The following is an 18,537-nucleotide window of genomic DNA, read 5'->3' on the forward strand; positions in this document are numbered from 1 at the left end:
CGTCCAGGCGGCAGGCAGGGAATGGGCAATCAGGCCCACGGTTTACACAGGGACCGGGGAACGAACAACAGTTTCCCCGTTTCCACTGTTGGAACTGCGGCATGCAGGGACACAGGGAAATGAGATGTAGGCAACCATACCGTCCCGGCTCGGAGTATGGAAGACCCGTGCGCCAGGGGGAGTCACAAGGGCCCCACGACCAGGGGGAGACAGGAGGGCCCCGAAACCAGGGGGGTAATCACTAGGGGTGCCCAGAGAATGCGACGGGGGGAAATCAAATGATTGTGGTTTCCAAGGGAGCTGAGCAAGAACCTATTCTGCAGGTCCTAGTGGAGGGCAAATTAACAGAGATGATGGCAGACACTGGAGCAGGTTTTTCCTGCATAAAGCAAAAATACGCCGCTCACTTACCCCAGTCTGGACAGTATGTTCGGACGGTCGGATTCTCGGGAAAAACACAATTAATACCCACATCAGATCCAATCTCTATGACGTATAACAACAAGACCATAACAATACCTGTATTAATTTCGGACAGCACCCCGCGCAATCTCTTGGGACGAGATGCAATGTGTAAACTAGGCTGTAAAATCCTATGTACGCCTGAGGGGATTCAAATTGAACAAGACGTGTACCAAATGATGCTACAAGGGACGGGGGAGAAAGAGGCCACTGTGTTCTGGCTGGGCAACATAGATGCAGAGCTGCAAAGGGTCTGTGACCCCTGGGAGCCATTTCTGAAAACCCAACTGCCTCAGTCTAGACAAACAAACATGGAGGCACATTGCACACTACAATATTTGACGAATAGTGACCTAGTTAGGAACAAGGCATGGTTGCAGGGACAGCCCGAGCAGGTGCAGATTGACTCATCTACGATAATTGTAGGGAGACAGGGCGCGGCGTTGAGGGTTAACACGGGTAAGTATCTACGGGAACAACATAGACTAAGAGACGCCGCCCCACACATCACTCTGAGAATAAATCCTGGTTACGAATCCGAACATCTAGGTTCAATGATACAGGAATCCGAGACTCAAAGGTGGGTCTCCACGGAATCTCCGCTAATTTGGAACAGCGCAGATGGGAGTTTCATAAAAATAATGATTTCCTTTTCAGTTTTGGCAAAACCGCAAGTAATCAGATTACCAGGAGACCCTTGCGTTATTCCAGAGGCGGATGCTTTGCTGGAACAGGACATGTTGGCGCGCACCCCGGAACGGTTGTGGTCAAAACACGACACAGATGTGGGTCTAATATTGTCGGCACAGCCAGTGAAGGTCAGGTTAAAGAAGGGTTGTAGACCACCCTTTATCAGACAGTATACAATGAAGCCAGAGTCGGAGGAAGCTATATCACATCAGATTGAGGGACTGTTAAAGGGGGGAGTGCTCGTCCCTTTCAAATCCAGATGTAATACACCTATCCACCCAGTGCTAAAGGCGGACAGGGCTAGGTACAGACTGGTACACGATTTGAGGGCGGTGAACAACGTGGTGTCTGGACCAGAGGCGGAAGTCGCTAATCCACACACCCTCCTGACAAACATCCAGAGTAGCTCGCAGTACTATACGGTCATTGATCTCACGCAGGCATTCTTCAGTGTTCCATTGGAAAAAGAGTCTCAGTATCTGTTTGCTTTTACCCACAGGGGGAAACAATACTCTTACACCCGGTTGCCACAAGGGTTCGCGCACTCGCCGCATTACTTCCCGAAGGCGCTCAAGGAAGACTTGCAAGGAGTGTGCGACACACTACTCAGCACGGTTTTACTGTATGCAGATGACATTCTAATCTGCTCGGATACACGTCAGCAGTGCCATGAGGACTCCATCAAAGTTTTGAGTGGATTAGCCGTGGGAGGCCACAAGGCATCCCGTTCAAAACTGCAGTACTGCCAGCCAAAAGTTGAGTACTTGTCTTGCGTCATTCAAAAGGGCATAAAAAACATCTCACCCACGCAACTCGAAGCTGTATCCAAGGCACCTAGGCCATTGACGGTCCGACAGATGATGACGTTTTTAGGGATGACTGGGTACAGCTCTGAGTGGGTGGAGGACTATACGATAGCGACAGCGCCGTTGAGGATGATGATAAAAGAGGCGGGTACAGACAAGCTTCGCGCTCCCTTGACATGGACCGAGGAGGGGGAGGACGCGTTCATAAACATTAAGCGTCTGTTGTTACAGGCCCCTGCCCTGGCGCTGCCGGATTATGAGAAGTGTTTCCACCTATTCGTCTCACATAGAGCGCAGCATGCGACAGCTGTCCTGACTCAAACACAGGGGGGGAGTGGGAAAAAACAACCGATAGCATATTACTCTAGAGCTCTTTCGCCGGTGGAGCAGGGTCTGCCACCTTGTTATCAGGCCCTGGCCGCAGCACATTTGATGTATGAGAAGGCAACGGCCGTGACAATGGGATATGACATTTGCATTTGGACACATCACAAATTGGCAAACTTGATTGAAAGAGGCAAATTTGTTCTGACCAGCCAACGGCAACAGGCTTACATGAGGCTCCTGCAGTACTCGGACGTTACGATAAAAACATGCCACGGCAGTAACCCGGCGGATCTGGTACCACTCCCGAGCGAGGGTCAACCGCATGAGTGTGAGGTGGAGGTACAGGCTTTCGTGAAACTCCGTCCTGATTTGGGAGTCGACCCGCTCGCGATAGCAGAACTCTCACTTTTTGTGGATGGGTCCTGCTATCGGGAGGGGGAAAATTTAAGGTCAGGATACGCCGTCGTACAGTGCAAACCTAACGGAGAAACACTAACAAGAAAGGCCGGACAATGCATGCAACCATGTTCGGCCCAGCTTGCAGAACTAATAGCACTAACAGAAGCATGCATAATAGCTAAAGATCGCACGGTTAACATCTTTACAGACTCTGCGTATGCGCATGGCGTATGCCACCTATTCGCGGCCATTTGGAAGGCAAGAGGCTTTAAGAAATCGGACGGCTCACCGATCCTTCACCACAAGCAGGTTGTGGCGCTTATTCAGGCTGTAAAGTTGCCCAAAAGCATTGCTATCGTAAAGTGCCAGGCACACAGAAAAGACCTGTCCTTTGTGACGATGGGAAACAACGCGGCGGACGAGGCCGCGAAGGCGGCGGCTGCGGTGCCGTCCACGGCTGTTCTGATGTTTGCGGCCGAACTGACGACTGAGGTAACTGAGGATAATTTGAGTGATCTTCAGGACTCAGCCACGCAGGCCGAGAAACAGTCGTGGACGGAGAGGGGGGCTGTAAGGGGGGCAGATGGTCTGTGGAGGAGTCATAACGGTTTGATAGTCGCCTCCATCGATCTTCTGTCCTTAGTGATACCTGAGGCTCATGGTGTTGATCACTGTGGAAGAGCAGAGACCCTGAAACGAATCACGAAAATGGGATTTTGGTCCCCAAAGCTTCAGGCACAAATTGACGTTACACTAGCCAGGTGTTTAACATGCTTACAGGGCAATGTGCGCAAAGGAGTACTGACAGTGGCGGCTTACACACCCCTCCCTGAGGGACCATTCAGACATCTGATTATGGACTATACAGACATGATAACGCCAGTGCAGGGCAAACGATACCTCCTGGTAGTAGAGGACTGCTTTAGTCGCTGGATTGAGGCCATTCCATCTAAACACAAGAACGCGGACACAGTGATCAAGTTCCTGTGTCGCGAGGTCATTCCGAGATTTGGAATTCCCACGATATTACAAAGCGATAATGGCCGCGAGTTCATCGACAAGGTGGTTAAAGGGCTGATGCAGAAATTAGGTATAAGACAGCGCCTTTCCTGTGTCTATAGTCCCGGGTCGCAGGGGAAGGTGGAAAGGGCCAATCTGGTCATTAAAAACAAACTGTTGAAAATCTGTATGCAAACTAAGCTTAACTGGATTGATGCTTTGCCACTTGCTCTGATGGCTATTAGAAGCAGCGTAAACCGCCAAACACAGCTAACACCGCATGAAATGCTTACAGGCCGCAGCATGCCAGCACCGCCATTTAGACACCTGGCTAGGGGCCCGGCATTAGATATTTTTGAGCAAGATCTGAAAAAATATCTTCAGCAAGTGACTAAAATACATGAAGCTGTGTTTCGACAGGAGCAGAGAAAGGAGAGAAAGGGGGTGAAGGAGGCGGAGAAGGAAGCCACCAAACCGAGACTGATCCCTGGGGACTTGGTCTTCGTAAAGGTCCACAAGAGAAAGTGGTCATCACCCCGGAGAGAGGGCCCGTACGAGGTGATCCGATCGACTGGAACGGCAGTCCAAGTCAAAGGATCAGCGACCTGGTTCCACTTCAATCACTGCATAAAGGCCAGCGGCGATCTCTTGGGGGATACAATCGATCGCAGTTATGCAGAACCCGACATGGAGGGTCCGAGACGGCAACTGGAAGGTGCAGTGCCTGCTGATGCTCCCGCAGATGTTGGCAGCAGTGTGCGGACGGTCGGCCGGGCACAACGACGTCATTGAGAACCGTCACGGTCGACCCGTCCTTGAGGATGACGGGTTTGAGTGGGTAGGAGTCCCACGGGGTCCCGCTCAGGCTCAAGTACCAGCAGGCTTTCATGACCAGGCTCAGAATCAGGCGCCCCCTCTTCCCTCCATCGAGGAAGGGGGGGAGAAGATAAGACTACAACCAAAAGGGGTGTTTCCCGTAGGACCGCAAGGGCATGTTTTTGATTTTGACCATTCCCCCGTTACAGGCGGGGATACTTACCATTATACTAACGAGGATCGGGTTGTGGGGGTAGATAGGAGGGTTGAGCCTGTCCCGAACCAATCACAGGGGACAGGGGTGAGGGGAAAAAGGGAGGTCAAGGACACTGAGTCGGAAGAGGTGGGGGGACAGGATATGTTCCAGAGGACAGCCGGAACGTTGAGGGACTCAGTGGGCTCACTCTGGGCCAGGTTGAGGGGTTTGCTTCCTTCCGGGGAACAAGATGGGGGCGACTATGACTATGACGAGGAAGACCCGGAGGCTGACCCGATGTATAGGGCGGCTTTAGGGAATGAGTGGTTTAAGTGGGTCCAGTACACGAGCGCGCAGAATCAGATAGAGGATTGTTATGTCTGCTCCAAGGCACGTCCGGATAGGCTGCTGGTGAGGGGCACGAAGTTCAGTTGGGCTCAGTGTGACAGGGACGCAGAGGCATGGGAGGGGCCCCATAATAGTCGCCCTTGGTGCGAGGCAGAGTGTTTGGGGTTTCTCGGCTCTAGTCGTTTTAAGGCGGCAGGAAACGTCACGGATTTCAAGGATGTCACTATGCGGGAACGTTGTAGGAAATTGGATGTACCTGTGCAGGGGGTAGCGACGGGGTTGCCAATACCCAGAGGTGTCAAACTATGGCTGACCAAGGATTTCGAGTGCTTGCAAAAGGAGGGGACCCGGGATGTAGGGGAGGTGGCAGAGGGGCGGTGCACTACTATTTGGAGCATCACGACTAACTGCACGAAAGAAGGAAAGTGTGGACACGGGGTTGTGTTAAAGGGAGTGGATACCAACCCACGGCCTGTAGCTTGCCCTTTTCATGTCCAGGATATGGCACTGGCGGACCAATACTGGCTCTGCGGCGGTAGGAGGTTGAGGAATACACTTCCTTTAGATTGGTCAGGTAGATGTGCCCGGGTTCAGGCGATCATGCCAATGGTGGTCCTACCATTATCAGTGACGGAAGGACCTTCTGAGTCTCCTATCTCTCGAACGAAGCGTAGCTACAAGGCAGACCCAAGGGTGTATCTGGACAGCATAGGACAGCCAAGGGGCATTCCAGCCGAGTTCATGGCTAAGAATGAGATTGCGGCAGGGTTTGAGTCTATTCTGCCATGGATATCGGTCAATAAGAACACCGGGTGGATCAACTATTTGTTTTACAATCAGCAGCGGTATCTCAACTACACCGAGGAGGCGTTGGATGCAATGGGGGACCAGATGCACGCGACCAGTACGGTGGCGTGGCAGAATAGACAGGCTCTGAACTGGTTAATGGCGGAGAAGGGTGGAGTCTGTTCCATGTTTGGACAGTACTGCTGCACATTCATTCCGACGAATGTGGGGCCAGGGGGAAAGTTCTCCGAGGCCATGGCTAAGCTGAAGGATTTGAGGGAGGAGTTGAGGGGGAATTCTGGCCGGAATGAAGAATGGTGGGGGAGTGGGGTGTTGGAAAGATTGGGACAGTGGGGAAGCATAGTGATGCAGACGGGGATATCCATTGGGGTGGCAGGGTTGATATTGGTTCTCCTTTTCTGTTGTGGTATGCCTCTCTTGGGTAGGCTGGTAACTTCACACGTAACGAGCCAAATGCTGATGGTGGGACAGAAAGAGATTGAGCCACAAATCGGGCCATATCCTCAGCTTTATGCTGCCTTAGAGGGAGACGAGGGGATAGAGGATTAGGGGTATGGTGAGGTAGGGACATTTTCTTTTTGTTGGTTCTTTCCTTTAAGAGTGACGGGGGATGGTCTGAGTGCAGTTTTGTTGGTTTATTCCTTTAACTAGGAATTTTAGTCTGATTTTCTAATGATCCTTCGGCATAGAGATTGCAACCATTGAAAATCATTGCATTGTTTTTTATTTTTTTATTATTTTTTGTTTATTTTACTTGTGGTCCTGGTCAAACCGGAATGGGAAGGGGCATCGGCAGAGTGTCGGTTCTGAGCCTGAGGAAGCATTGAGAAGAAGTGGTCTGGGGATCGGTTCTGGGGACTGGAGGGACAAAGGGGGGGGCTAACGCAGTGGGCAAGATGGGCACCTCCCGTCGAAGATGGGGGGACACGTGGTGAGGTCGGTACCAGCGCCTCCCGTCCAGGCATGGGGACATGCTTCTACGAGGACTGGAGGTGTGGCGTGGTGGTTGCTGTATTGGCAAAATGTGACTTTTGGCAATACGGTGAGGAGACTATGGCGTGGGCATGGAAGGGGGGCTGAGCGATGGACACTGGGACTCAATGTTATGGAAGAGACAATGTCATTTTTTTTGGGAGGGATGTTCTATGTTTAGTTCTGACGGTCAACTTCTCCTTTCCCTGATGAGAGTCGCGGTTTCCGGCCGGAACTGTGGCTCATTTGGTAAGCGGTGGAGGTTGGGGGGATTTGTCTGTCAGGTTAGGATTATAAATTGGGGTATTTTTTTTTTTGATGTTTTATTATTACTCTTGTTTTGAGCGGTTTTGTGTTTATTGTGAGAACGGTAGTCAGCCTTTGTTGGTCCGTTAGGGGTCCAGTGAATGAAGTAAGGTTTCTTGTTTAGTTAGACATTTAAAATGTATTATATGGCTAGGTTTCTTGTTTAGATCAGCCATTTAAACTTTTATTATATAAATATGGTTTCTCGTTTAGTTAGACGTTCACATTTTCTTGGTTATATGATTTGGGTGGGACTAGGTATAGCCCCAAATGGGGGAATGTTGTGGAAAATGTGTATGGGGTGGACTAGTTTAATATAGGTCAACTAGCAGTGCTGAAAGACGGTCTGGCTGACGTTCTTAAAACAACTTGGACAGATGGACATTTCAGTACGGCACGTTGTGTGCTTGTAATCTCGTACATCGTATCGCTTTCATATCTTGTTCTTTTCTCTCTTTCATACATACACAGCACACACACACAGACACAGACACAGCACACAGACACACGGACACACACATACACAGCACACACACACAGACACAGCACACACACACAGACACACGGACACACACATACACAGCACACACACACAGACACAGCACACACACACAGACACACAGACACACACAGTCACACAGACACACACACACACACACAGACACACACAGTCGCACAGACATACACACCGACACACACACACACACACACATTCCCTGTGACACAATACACACATACAATACACATACGTCTGTACGCAGACGCACACACACACAGACACACACACACATACACACACACACACACACACACACACACACACACATCTCACTCTCTCTTCAATGTTCTTAATGTTTTACATCATATCGTGTGTGTACATCATATCTTGTTTATCTCTCTTCATGTTCTTAATGTTCTTATCTCTCTCCGATGTTAAATCTACGTATCATCTTAATGTACGTCATGTCAGATCTGACATGATATGATACGTCATCATATCTGTCATGGGGGGGCAGGACTGAGAGGGGATTTAGGGGACAAGCAGAGGGATTGAGAGTTAGAGTGTTTTTTGTTCAAGCTGTGGTGATCCTCTGCTCGAACCATAGCTTTTGCTGTTGGAACTTCTTTTTCCTAAATAAATTACCTACTTGTTACAATTGGAAATATCGTCTCTTGCTGTGTTAAACAACCATCAGCCACAACATTTGGTGACCCTTGACCTGTAGATCGCTCCACCGGGCCTTTTCATACGGCCAGTTCCTGGAATCTCCCGTAAACATTCTGCCGGTTGTCGACAAAAAAGGTAAGCGTTGGGCTTGTTATATAAATATCCGTCAGAGTTTCTGCGGGAGGAAAAAGTGAGCTGGTTGTGTGAACTGGTTTTCTGGATGGACGGCTAAAAAGAACACGACTGATGAGGTGTTTACACTGGGGCGATTCCTCTTTTAACAGGCTATAAGTACGCCACTAATCAATTTTAATTGCATGTTTTCGACCTCTGGTCAAATTTTTCTCCATCTCTTCAAACCTCTCCCCGACCCTTTTCCCTGATTTCTTTACGACACTCTCCACATACACACATAACTGTGCCTTCTGTCCTCTGTAGATAAGACTCTCAATTTTCAAAAACAAAAACCGGTACCGCTCTGCTGTTATTCAAAACACACTATCACAGCTGGCATTCTCTGTGTCAAACACTATTGTTCGTTTTCTTATTGGCTTGTGAGGTTGTTGCTACAGAGAGGCTAGCTGTCCTACACACACACACACACACACACAGTCACACATACAATACACACACACACACACACGCACACACACACACAGTCACACACACGTACACACACACAGTCACACACACGCACACACACACAGTCACACATATAAACACACATACACAGACACACACGTCTGTACACAGACGCACACACACACAGACACACACACACATACACACACACACACACACAAACACACACACACACACACACATCTCACTAAATCTTTATCTCTCTCTCTCTCTCTCTCTCTCTCTCTCTCTCTCTCTCTCTCTCTCTCTCTCTCTCTCTCTCTCCTGGGTTTGCTGCTCTCTTGGGTTTGCTGACCCCTGGTGGTAGAAAACACACACACACACAACCACACACACACATACACAGTCACACACACACACACACAGACACACACACACACACACACACACACACATAGACACACACACACACACATTCCTGTGTCCCGGTAGACAGCGGGTTGTGTCACACACACACACATACACAGTCACACACACACACACACAGTCACACATACAATACACACACGGTCACACACACACACACACACAATCACACACAAACACACACACACACCGACACACACACAGACACACACACACACATAGACACACACACACACACACACACATTCCTGTGTCCCGGTAGACAGCGGGTTGTGACACACACACACACCGACACACACACACACACACACACATTCCTGTGTCCCGGTAGACAGCGGGTTGTGACACACACACACACACAGTCACACACACACGGTCACACACACACACACACACACAATCACACACAAATACACACACACACCGACAATCACACACAAACACACACACACACCGACACACACACAGACACACACACACACATAGACACACACACACACACACACACATTCCTGTGTCCCGGTAGACAGCGGGTTGTGACACACACACACACCGACACACACACACACACACACACATTCCTGTGTCCCGGTAGACAGCGGGTTGTGACGCACACACACACAGTCACACACACACGGTCACACACACACACACACACAATCACACACAAACACACACACACACCGACACACACACAGACACACACACACACACACACACATTCCTGTGTCCCGGTAGACAGCGGGTTGTGACGCACACACACACAGTCACACACACACAGTCACACACACACACACACACAATCACACACAAACACACACACACACCGACATACACACATACACACACACACACAGACACACACACCGACATACACACACACACACACACACACACACAGTCACACACAGACACACACACACCGAGTTGTAGTAGCGTTGTAGTGGTAGATCTAGGTTAACTGTGTCCTGGGGTAGTTGTAGAGTAGTAGATCTAGGTTAACTGTGTCCTGGAGTGGTAGTTGTAGAGTAGTAGCGTTGTAGTGGTAGAGTAGTAGATCTAGGTTAACTGTGTCCTGGAGTGGTAGTTGTAGAGTAGATCTAGGTTAACTGTGTCCTGGAGTGGTAGTTGTAGAGTAGTAGTAGCTGAAGTACAACCACACACACACACACACAACACAATAAACACATATACACACTAAACAACGATGCATACAGCAGAGGACATACTGTTAGACCGGAACCCGCTGATAAAGAACCTAATTCTCAAGGTTGGTGTCCGTTGGCAGAGGCGTACAAAGGCCGGGGACACAAAATGGCCTTCCGGAGGTACTTTTGATCTCGACATATGCGAAGAGATGAATGTAATGATTCGTAACCACAAGCCAGGTGACAGCAGCAAAAAGAGGTTGAAAAAGAGGACAGAAGAGTTGGGGGTAATGAAGCTCTACGCCCAGAAGGGGAGAGCATACAGGCAGGAAGCTTTAGCGCTAAATCAGAGAGAGACGGATATAGGGAAACCAACATCCCCACCTTATGTCACGCAATTGCCGGTGGGCACTGTGACAATAAGAGGAGAATATGAGGAGACGGAATTAGGGACCCCCGCTAGGTCAGAAACCCCCGCTAGGTCAGAAACCTCCGCTAGATCAGAGACCTCCCTTAGGCGAGATACCCCCCCCAAACTGACCCCGCAGGATCTCTATCCGAAAGTCCTGGCGGCATATGGCAAGACAGTACGTCGGAAGTTGTATGATGCAGAGGAAGAGGAGGTAGAGAACCTGGGCAGGCAGAGGGAGGGAGTCGGGGGGAAGATAGAGGAAGAGGCCCGTCAAAATATGGCACAGCAGACATCAGGGAAACACGGGGCGTGTGGCCACACCAAACTGTTGACTGATGAGGAAGATGAGAACGACACGAAACCAGCACAGGAGAAAGGAAACATTACAGGAACCCTGACTTTCGCCCCTACATTCCTGGGAAGTGTGACAAGTACAGGCCAGTTTCCCCTGCTAATAAAGGGGAACGATATCTTTCACATGCCATGGTCACCTCTAGACATCGATGGCATAATAGCAAGACTACCGGACCTTTCAGAAGGAGCCTCCAGGTGGATCACGCAGTTTGAGGAAAATACGTCATCTTTTCTGCTAGCAGTGGGTGACGTCAAATCCCTGTTGACGCGCTTGCTAGGAATTGGTGCCTGCCGGGACATCATGGGTGATACATCGATGCGAGTGGCATGCGACACGCAGGCCCATGATGGAGACATATTCAACGCGCATAGAGCGGCGTTGTGGTACAAACTCAGGAATCAATATCCATCACGTATTAATCCGGCAAAACTGGCGGGCAACCCCATAATGGAGACGGAAGGGCCTGGCACCTATGTGAACAAAATACTGAAGGAGTGGAGAGGTGAGCTAGGACACAACCCAGAAATAGACCCGTTGCAGAGGGCGATGTTTAGAGAAAGTGTGATGAGAGGGCTTCCAGAGGTGGTTAAGAATAGACTGGAAGACGTGGTGGGGTTAATGGACATGACTTATCCTTTGTTCTGTGCACATGTAACACATAGTGTGGAGAAGCAAAGGGCTCAGGAGCAGAAAGTCAGGGATCAGGATAGAAATGACTCAAGGAAGTTAACTCAGCAACAACTGCAGCCCCAAAGGAGGTTGCAGGCAGTAATGGTGTCATCTGCTACCTCTCCACCCATGCAGGACCAGGGACCCCCGCCTGCACCTCAGGTAGTGAGAAGCTATGGCTATAGTTCACAGAACCAGGCGTCCACACACCTCAGCCGGCACGCGCCGGACTTCACTTTCATTACGCCACGGGGTTTGATGCACCCTCTGACTCGCGCATGCGTTAGACTCCTTGGTCCGTGTTTCAAGACGGGTCAGGTGGCTAGCCGACATCGCCGCAGACCCCTGACGCCATGTTACGAGAGCCGATCCCCGCCCGGGCGACGTGACGCGGTCGGGCGCGGAGGGGCCGGAGCCACCCCGCGCTGGGGTTGTTTAGGTTCTCGTTGAGTCGGGCTCGCCCGGTCTTCCCCGGCACCCGGCTCACCCCCGGACGAGGGGGATCGCCAGGACACCGGAGTCGGGACAGGGCCCTGGGGGACTACAGGGACTCTTGGTCGACGGGAAGGGGAGAGAGGCGCGCGCCTCGGCTCCTCAACAGACCCGTCCACCGTCTACCTCGGAACGGGGGACGGCAGAGAGAGACGACACAGGGAGAGACGACTCCCGTGACGCTCGCCCGCCGCCCGTCCGCCCTCGGCCAGAGTTGTTTCCAAACGCAACCACCTCCCGCCATGAAGCTCGCGCTCCGTGGCCGAAAAAGGCTGGTATTCATTAATGATCCTTAGAGTGTATGACCAGTCTCCAACTGCAAATGGCCCGTTCCCCCTTCACATAGATTCTACAGGATACCACAAGGCTATTTAGATAGCAGCAGGCCTTGAGGCCAGTAAGTAACAGATGGCTGTTGAAACCAAACCTTCCCCCACAATGGATGATTAGGCCTGGAGACAAGCTAAAGTTAGTATCTCAACAGTTCCTCTATTTACTCTAGCCAGGACCCAAAAGGTCATTCAGGAAACCAACTGTTAAAATAGGTGATTAGATCACAAGCCTATCTTGAGGGCCCGACTTCAAAAGGAGCAGCTGGTCTCCTCCGAGGGACAGGAACAGATTTGTTTACTTATATACAAAGGAGGAATATTGCCTAAAGTTTGGAAAACCTTAAACTAAAATAATAAGAATTGAAGTATTGAACATAGACTAGATCTGTTTAGATTATTGTATTGGTCCATTTAAGACTAAACAAGGTAATTAAAAGTGATTTAATCCCATATAAAGTAAAGTTAAAAATAGTGAAGTAACAAGGGTCTATGGTTCTTATATTAAGAACCAGCTAAGCTACTCTGCGTTGTGTTTGTCCGTCTCTAATTCCCTTTTACTTAAAAAGGCCAGGAAATGGCCTTGTAACGACGGCGGAGCAGGAGAGTGAAATCAAGACGATGAGAGTTTGCTAGTTCTCAGATCCAGCTTTATTTCAAAAGCAAAAGTGAAATAACAAAAGGCTTGAATTCAAAACGTGCAATGAAACAAAGATACCATTGAGACTATGCCCTCAGCTCTTTGTTCCAGACTAATTCAAAAGGAAGTTACTAAAGGAATGGTCAATGTAGGCCTCTGTTGCCTGGTTGCAACAAAGGAATCTGGTGTCTCGTCTGAAAAGCGTCTTCTTCCCCTGTTCCGGCTGCCGTCCTCCTGTGGGCTCAAGAAAGCGTGTCTCTGTGGTTGTGTTCGTTCTTCTTTTTTCTCTCTCAAACTAGACTGCTAGTCTTAAAGCCTTAACTCCTCCCCTTCGGGACCTGCTAGATTTTACGTCAGAGGGGGAGGAACCCTTTGTTCTGATTGGCTGAAACCCTAGAGTGGCCATTTTGAGCCACCCACTATGGAGACCTTTGAATTCTGGGGCAGTCTTGACTATTTTAAAGTACAAATGTACTGTTTGGTTTTAACGTTTTTAAAACATGCTGCATTCCTATTTTACTGACTAAAACCCAAAGATTACTCTTAACTTTAATTATTTAAAATAGTTTAGTTCTTTTGCCATATTTTAATACCTATATTAACCTATTATTTGAGTATAAGATCTTCTCTTTGGTTTTAAGACACTCCTGTTATATTTTAATCATTATCCCTTATAAGCAGCTAGTTGTCAGTATTTATGGATATTCTAAAGATTGGTTCAGAAAGCGTTTTATGGCAACTTTGGTGCTCACTTTGGGTATGAACAATGCATGTTTCATATCATTACGTCCAACCTCATTAGCACAACATAACTGTAATATTTGTAGTTTAATTTGGAGTTTCTTTTAACGATATAAAAGTACTTTAATGACTGGAGTAATGAACTTAGTGTCTCCTGAACCATGTGGTCTCTCTACAGTGCCCACAGGATCTCTGCAGCCTAGGGCTTTGTTCCTGTTTGCTTTGTGACACTTGTATGTAAATTTGTTCAGGGAGATGCTATCAATGGACTTTTGGTGAAACCAACTGTCTCCAACTGTTACACTATTTTAAATAGTGTCTCCATCAGCTGTGTACATAGCACCGGCCTTTGAACTGGTGAGTTGCACCTACTTCCCCCTACTTATCTAACACAGGGAAATGCTAATCCATTTCTCCCCCAGGGCCTCACTCTTAACAGCCAAACCCCCTAGTATTGTATGGTGTTCAGACTACTTATGGGACTTCTAAAATCCATGTACTATTCTAAAATGTGTGTGTACTGGTCCCACCATTTTCAGCTTAGTCCCAGTAGTGGACGACCTGAGGGAAATACAGATTTCAATACTTTCCCTCCCATTTCCTACAGTAATTACAGTTTGAGCTTGGGGAAATCTACTACAATAGCCTAAAGGCATCTGCAGTAGAAAAGGTGTCAGGTTGGGGACAGGAGAGATTCTTAGCTCCTCTGTCTGCCATGAGACAGAGGTAAACTAGAGTTGGTTTAAAACGTTGTTATAATGAAATTAAACATTTAGAACTATTCAGGAAATAGCACTAATAGTTAGCCCAGTTCAGACCCGTAATTATGAAACTAAGTAGGATGGTTGTCAGTCATTGTTAAATTGACTTAAGCAATAAATATAGTTTAGGGTAAAATTAGAACTTGGCAACCATGTTTTATATATACCTAGCGACATAATTGATAGAGTAAGAGCTAAAAATGGAATAAATAATACTCTTTTGTTGCTTATATAACCAAAACTAAGATAATTCAGGTATAATACTTACTACAAATTTGGGGAAAAGACTAACTTAATTGTCTAATTAAGTTAGGACATAATTACTAGTTTTTAAGTTAATAAAATCAAAGCAAAAGTACCTTAACGTTAAACTAAGGAACTGTAAACGTCCTATGATCAAAATAGGATGGACCGCCTCTAGATGCAGACATCGCTCCATATAAAGAGTTATATCGTTTCAAAATGGCGGCGGCCTGGCTCCATGATGGCCGACGTCTAGAAATAGCCAATTAGAAAGAAGTGACGCCCCTAGTGATCGTCACTAGACGACGCGGCAAGGGGGGCGGGCTGTTGTTTTTAAATACAGGAGCTGTTGGAGAGAGGAGGAGGAGAAGAAAACAAGCGCACCCCGCGCTACGCCAGACGAGTGACGAGACCAGTGTTGCCAGGGGCAACCAAAACAACAAAGAGAGGTCGCGTGTTGCCAGGCCGACCCGAATCAACAAAGAGGAGAAGACGACTTTTCTGATCTCGCAGCAGCATATCAGAGACTTGAACAATATCTTTGGGAACAATTAGGGGATCCAGTTTGCATCTTGTCAATAGGGGAGCAGCTGGAAACGACTTTTAGAATAAGATCTGAAGCTTTTATTGAATAAAAACAGATCGTCTGGTATTGGAACCGAGAGCTTTTGTCCGGGCCTAATTCCTGCAAGCGAACCAATGGAATGAATGAACAGAGTCAACAACGCAGAGAGAAGGGAAATTCCACTATACAAGTTCAGAACGATCGATCAGAGATACGTTACATTAGAGATATTTACGTTACTAGTTACACTGCTGGTCAGTATGACATACTACCATAGTGTATTTATACCTGTATCACTGTACATATTAATACTACAACTCTGTACATACATCTGATTAGCACTATTACTCAGTAGTACTAATTTATGTATGTTATGGAGGAGCTGGGTTGTGGACTGTAACTAATTAATTAATTAACATCATGATCGGACTTGTTTTTTTTCCTTTTCTTCCATTCACCACTTTTAGCTATATTTTAGCCCTATATTAGCTCTTCTTTTTAGCCCTATGTATTTGTCCATCTTTGTTTTTAACACATACTAAATATGTGTATGTATTAACTGTTTCTACTACCTGTTTTTAAATGGCTGTTATGCTGTGATGGACATCTGAATCTCCCCTCTGGGATAAATAAAGGTTTTCAATTCAATTCAATTCTCTCTCTCTGCAAATACTGCGTTGTCCTTCCTCCTCTCCCACAATCAAACGAGACATCTTCCCATCTCGGCCTCGTGACAATATTTGCGTGAATCATTGTGCCTTCCTTTTTGATCAAATAACAACTTGAATACCGTTATTAAAACGGGAAATACCATAACGGGGAAATATCGATTCAGGGGACGTTTTGAACCTTTTCAAATTCCTGTCTATTTAAAGCCCAACCTCCAGGTTAAACCCTACTGATCAATTATGGGTAGTTTACATCATTGGTATATAATTTCATTATTTATTTTTTTCCATTTGACACCGGAAATGCCACTCTGAAAGAGTTAAAAAGGTCCACGCACGAATAACATGCACGCGCGAATCAAAAAAGCTTATCAAACGCCGACGTCACAACAGGACAACAGGTGCATATTAATGAGCCGAATCTAAAAGCTTATCAGACGCTAGCACCTAGCACGGCCGTGACATCACTTCAGGAAACGTATGCCTTATGTCCGTCCGGGTCATAGTACTAGATCAATGGTGGCTCACTCGGTGCATCACAGTTAGCCTATATCTCCGCCGTCCCTGCTACACGCAGTCGGGACCACTACACTCACTGACGTTAGCCTATAGCCCGCCGTCCCTGCGGGTGGTTCTCTCCTCTTTGTGTGCCCCCGTCCCCGCGGAGGAGCTTGTGGACTCGACAACAGCGGCGGCCGCAGGGCGCCGGAGCCCGCAGCGCTAGTTAGCTCATAGCTATCGTGTAACACTAGCCTTTACGGGCTCGAGCACCCTACGGCTGCCGCCGCCGTCGCGTCCATGGGCCCCCCGGCAGGGCACCCGTGGGGACGGGGTGTACAGAGAGGAGGGAACCATTTTGGGTCGGCCGTTCATGCCGGCCAGCGAGCCGGATGTCGGGATATGTTGTTAGCACAATAGCTACCAAGCTAAGCTATGTTATCTACTAACGTTATAAACACAATATGTGTACAACGACACAATGATTTACATTATTACAAATATGGTAACGTGGTTGTGGCTTTTACAAATAGTGGTTAGCTTTAGAGATGGATGGATGGCTATAATCACGGAGCAATAGTGAGGTGAAACAGATACATTTCCATTCGGCTAGTAGTAGCAAGCATATATCTATGGTAGCAAGGCTCTCTGCCTGCCACTAGCTGTGTGACTCTCAGCGCCCCCTGGTGAGCCCCCTGTTGTCCTGCACCTGTTGTGACGATAATTTCGATTACACACGCACGTTATGAACCATTGATTAAAATATGCACGTGCGTGGTGATTGTGTTGGGCAGACAAAATGTTTGATAAAAACGCTAAAACTGGGTCAATTTCAATAATTTTTTTTCCCTTCTTCATGAAAGCCACTGTTGGCCTAGTCCACATTGTTTATTGAACAAAAATACAACGTGGAGGTTGACCTTTAAGATAAAGGGTCCTGCACACAAACCTTTTTAATTGAAACTAAAATAAAAGGTTATTCATGGCTTAAAAAAAACTAAATCAGTTCTTTATTGAGGATGAGAGGGAGACAGAGTAGGGGAGACACAGGAGAGAAGGTTATTTATTGAGACAGTAGGAAGGCTGAGAGGGAGACACAGGAGAGAAGGTTCTTTATTGAGACAGTAGGAAGGCTGAGAGGGAGACACAGGAGAGAAGGCTCTTTATTGAGACAGTAGGAAGGCTGAGAGGGAGACAGAGTAGGGGAGACACAGGAGAGAAGGTTCTTTATTGAGACAGTAGGAAGGCTGATAGGGAGACAGGGTAGGGGAGACACAGGAGAGAAGATTCTTTATTGAGACAGTAGGAAGGCAGAGAGGGAGACAGAGTAGGGGAGACACAGGAGAGAAGGTTCTTTATTGAGACAGTAGGAAGGCTGAGAGGGAGACAGTAGAGGAGACACAGGAGATAAGGTTCTTTATTGAGACAGTAGGAAGGCTGAGAGGGAGACACAGGAGAGAAGGTTCTTTATTGAGACAGTAGGAAGGCTGAGAGGGAGACAGAGTAGAGGAGACACAGGAGAGAAGGTTCTTTATTGAGACAGTAGGAAGGCTGAGAGGGAGACAGAGTAGGGGAGACACAGGAGAGAAGGTTCTTTATCGAGACAGTAGGAAGGTTGAGAGGGAGACAGAGTAGAGGAGAAACAGGAGAGAAGGTCCTTTATCGAGACAGTAGGAAGGCTGAGAGGGAGACACAGGAGAGAAGGTTCTTTA

The sequence above is a fragment of the Notolepis coatsorum genome (assembly GCF_963971535.1).
Source record: "Notolepis coatsorum genome assembly, chromosome: 5".
NCBI classification, from domain to species: Eukaryota; Metazoa; Chordata; class Actinopteri; order Aulopiformes; family Paralepididae; genus Notolepis; species Notolepis coatsorum.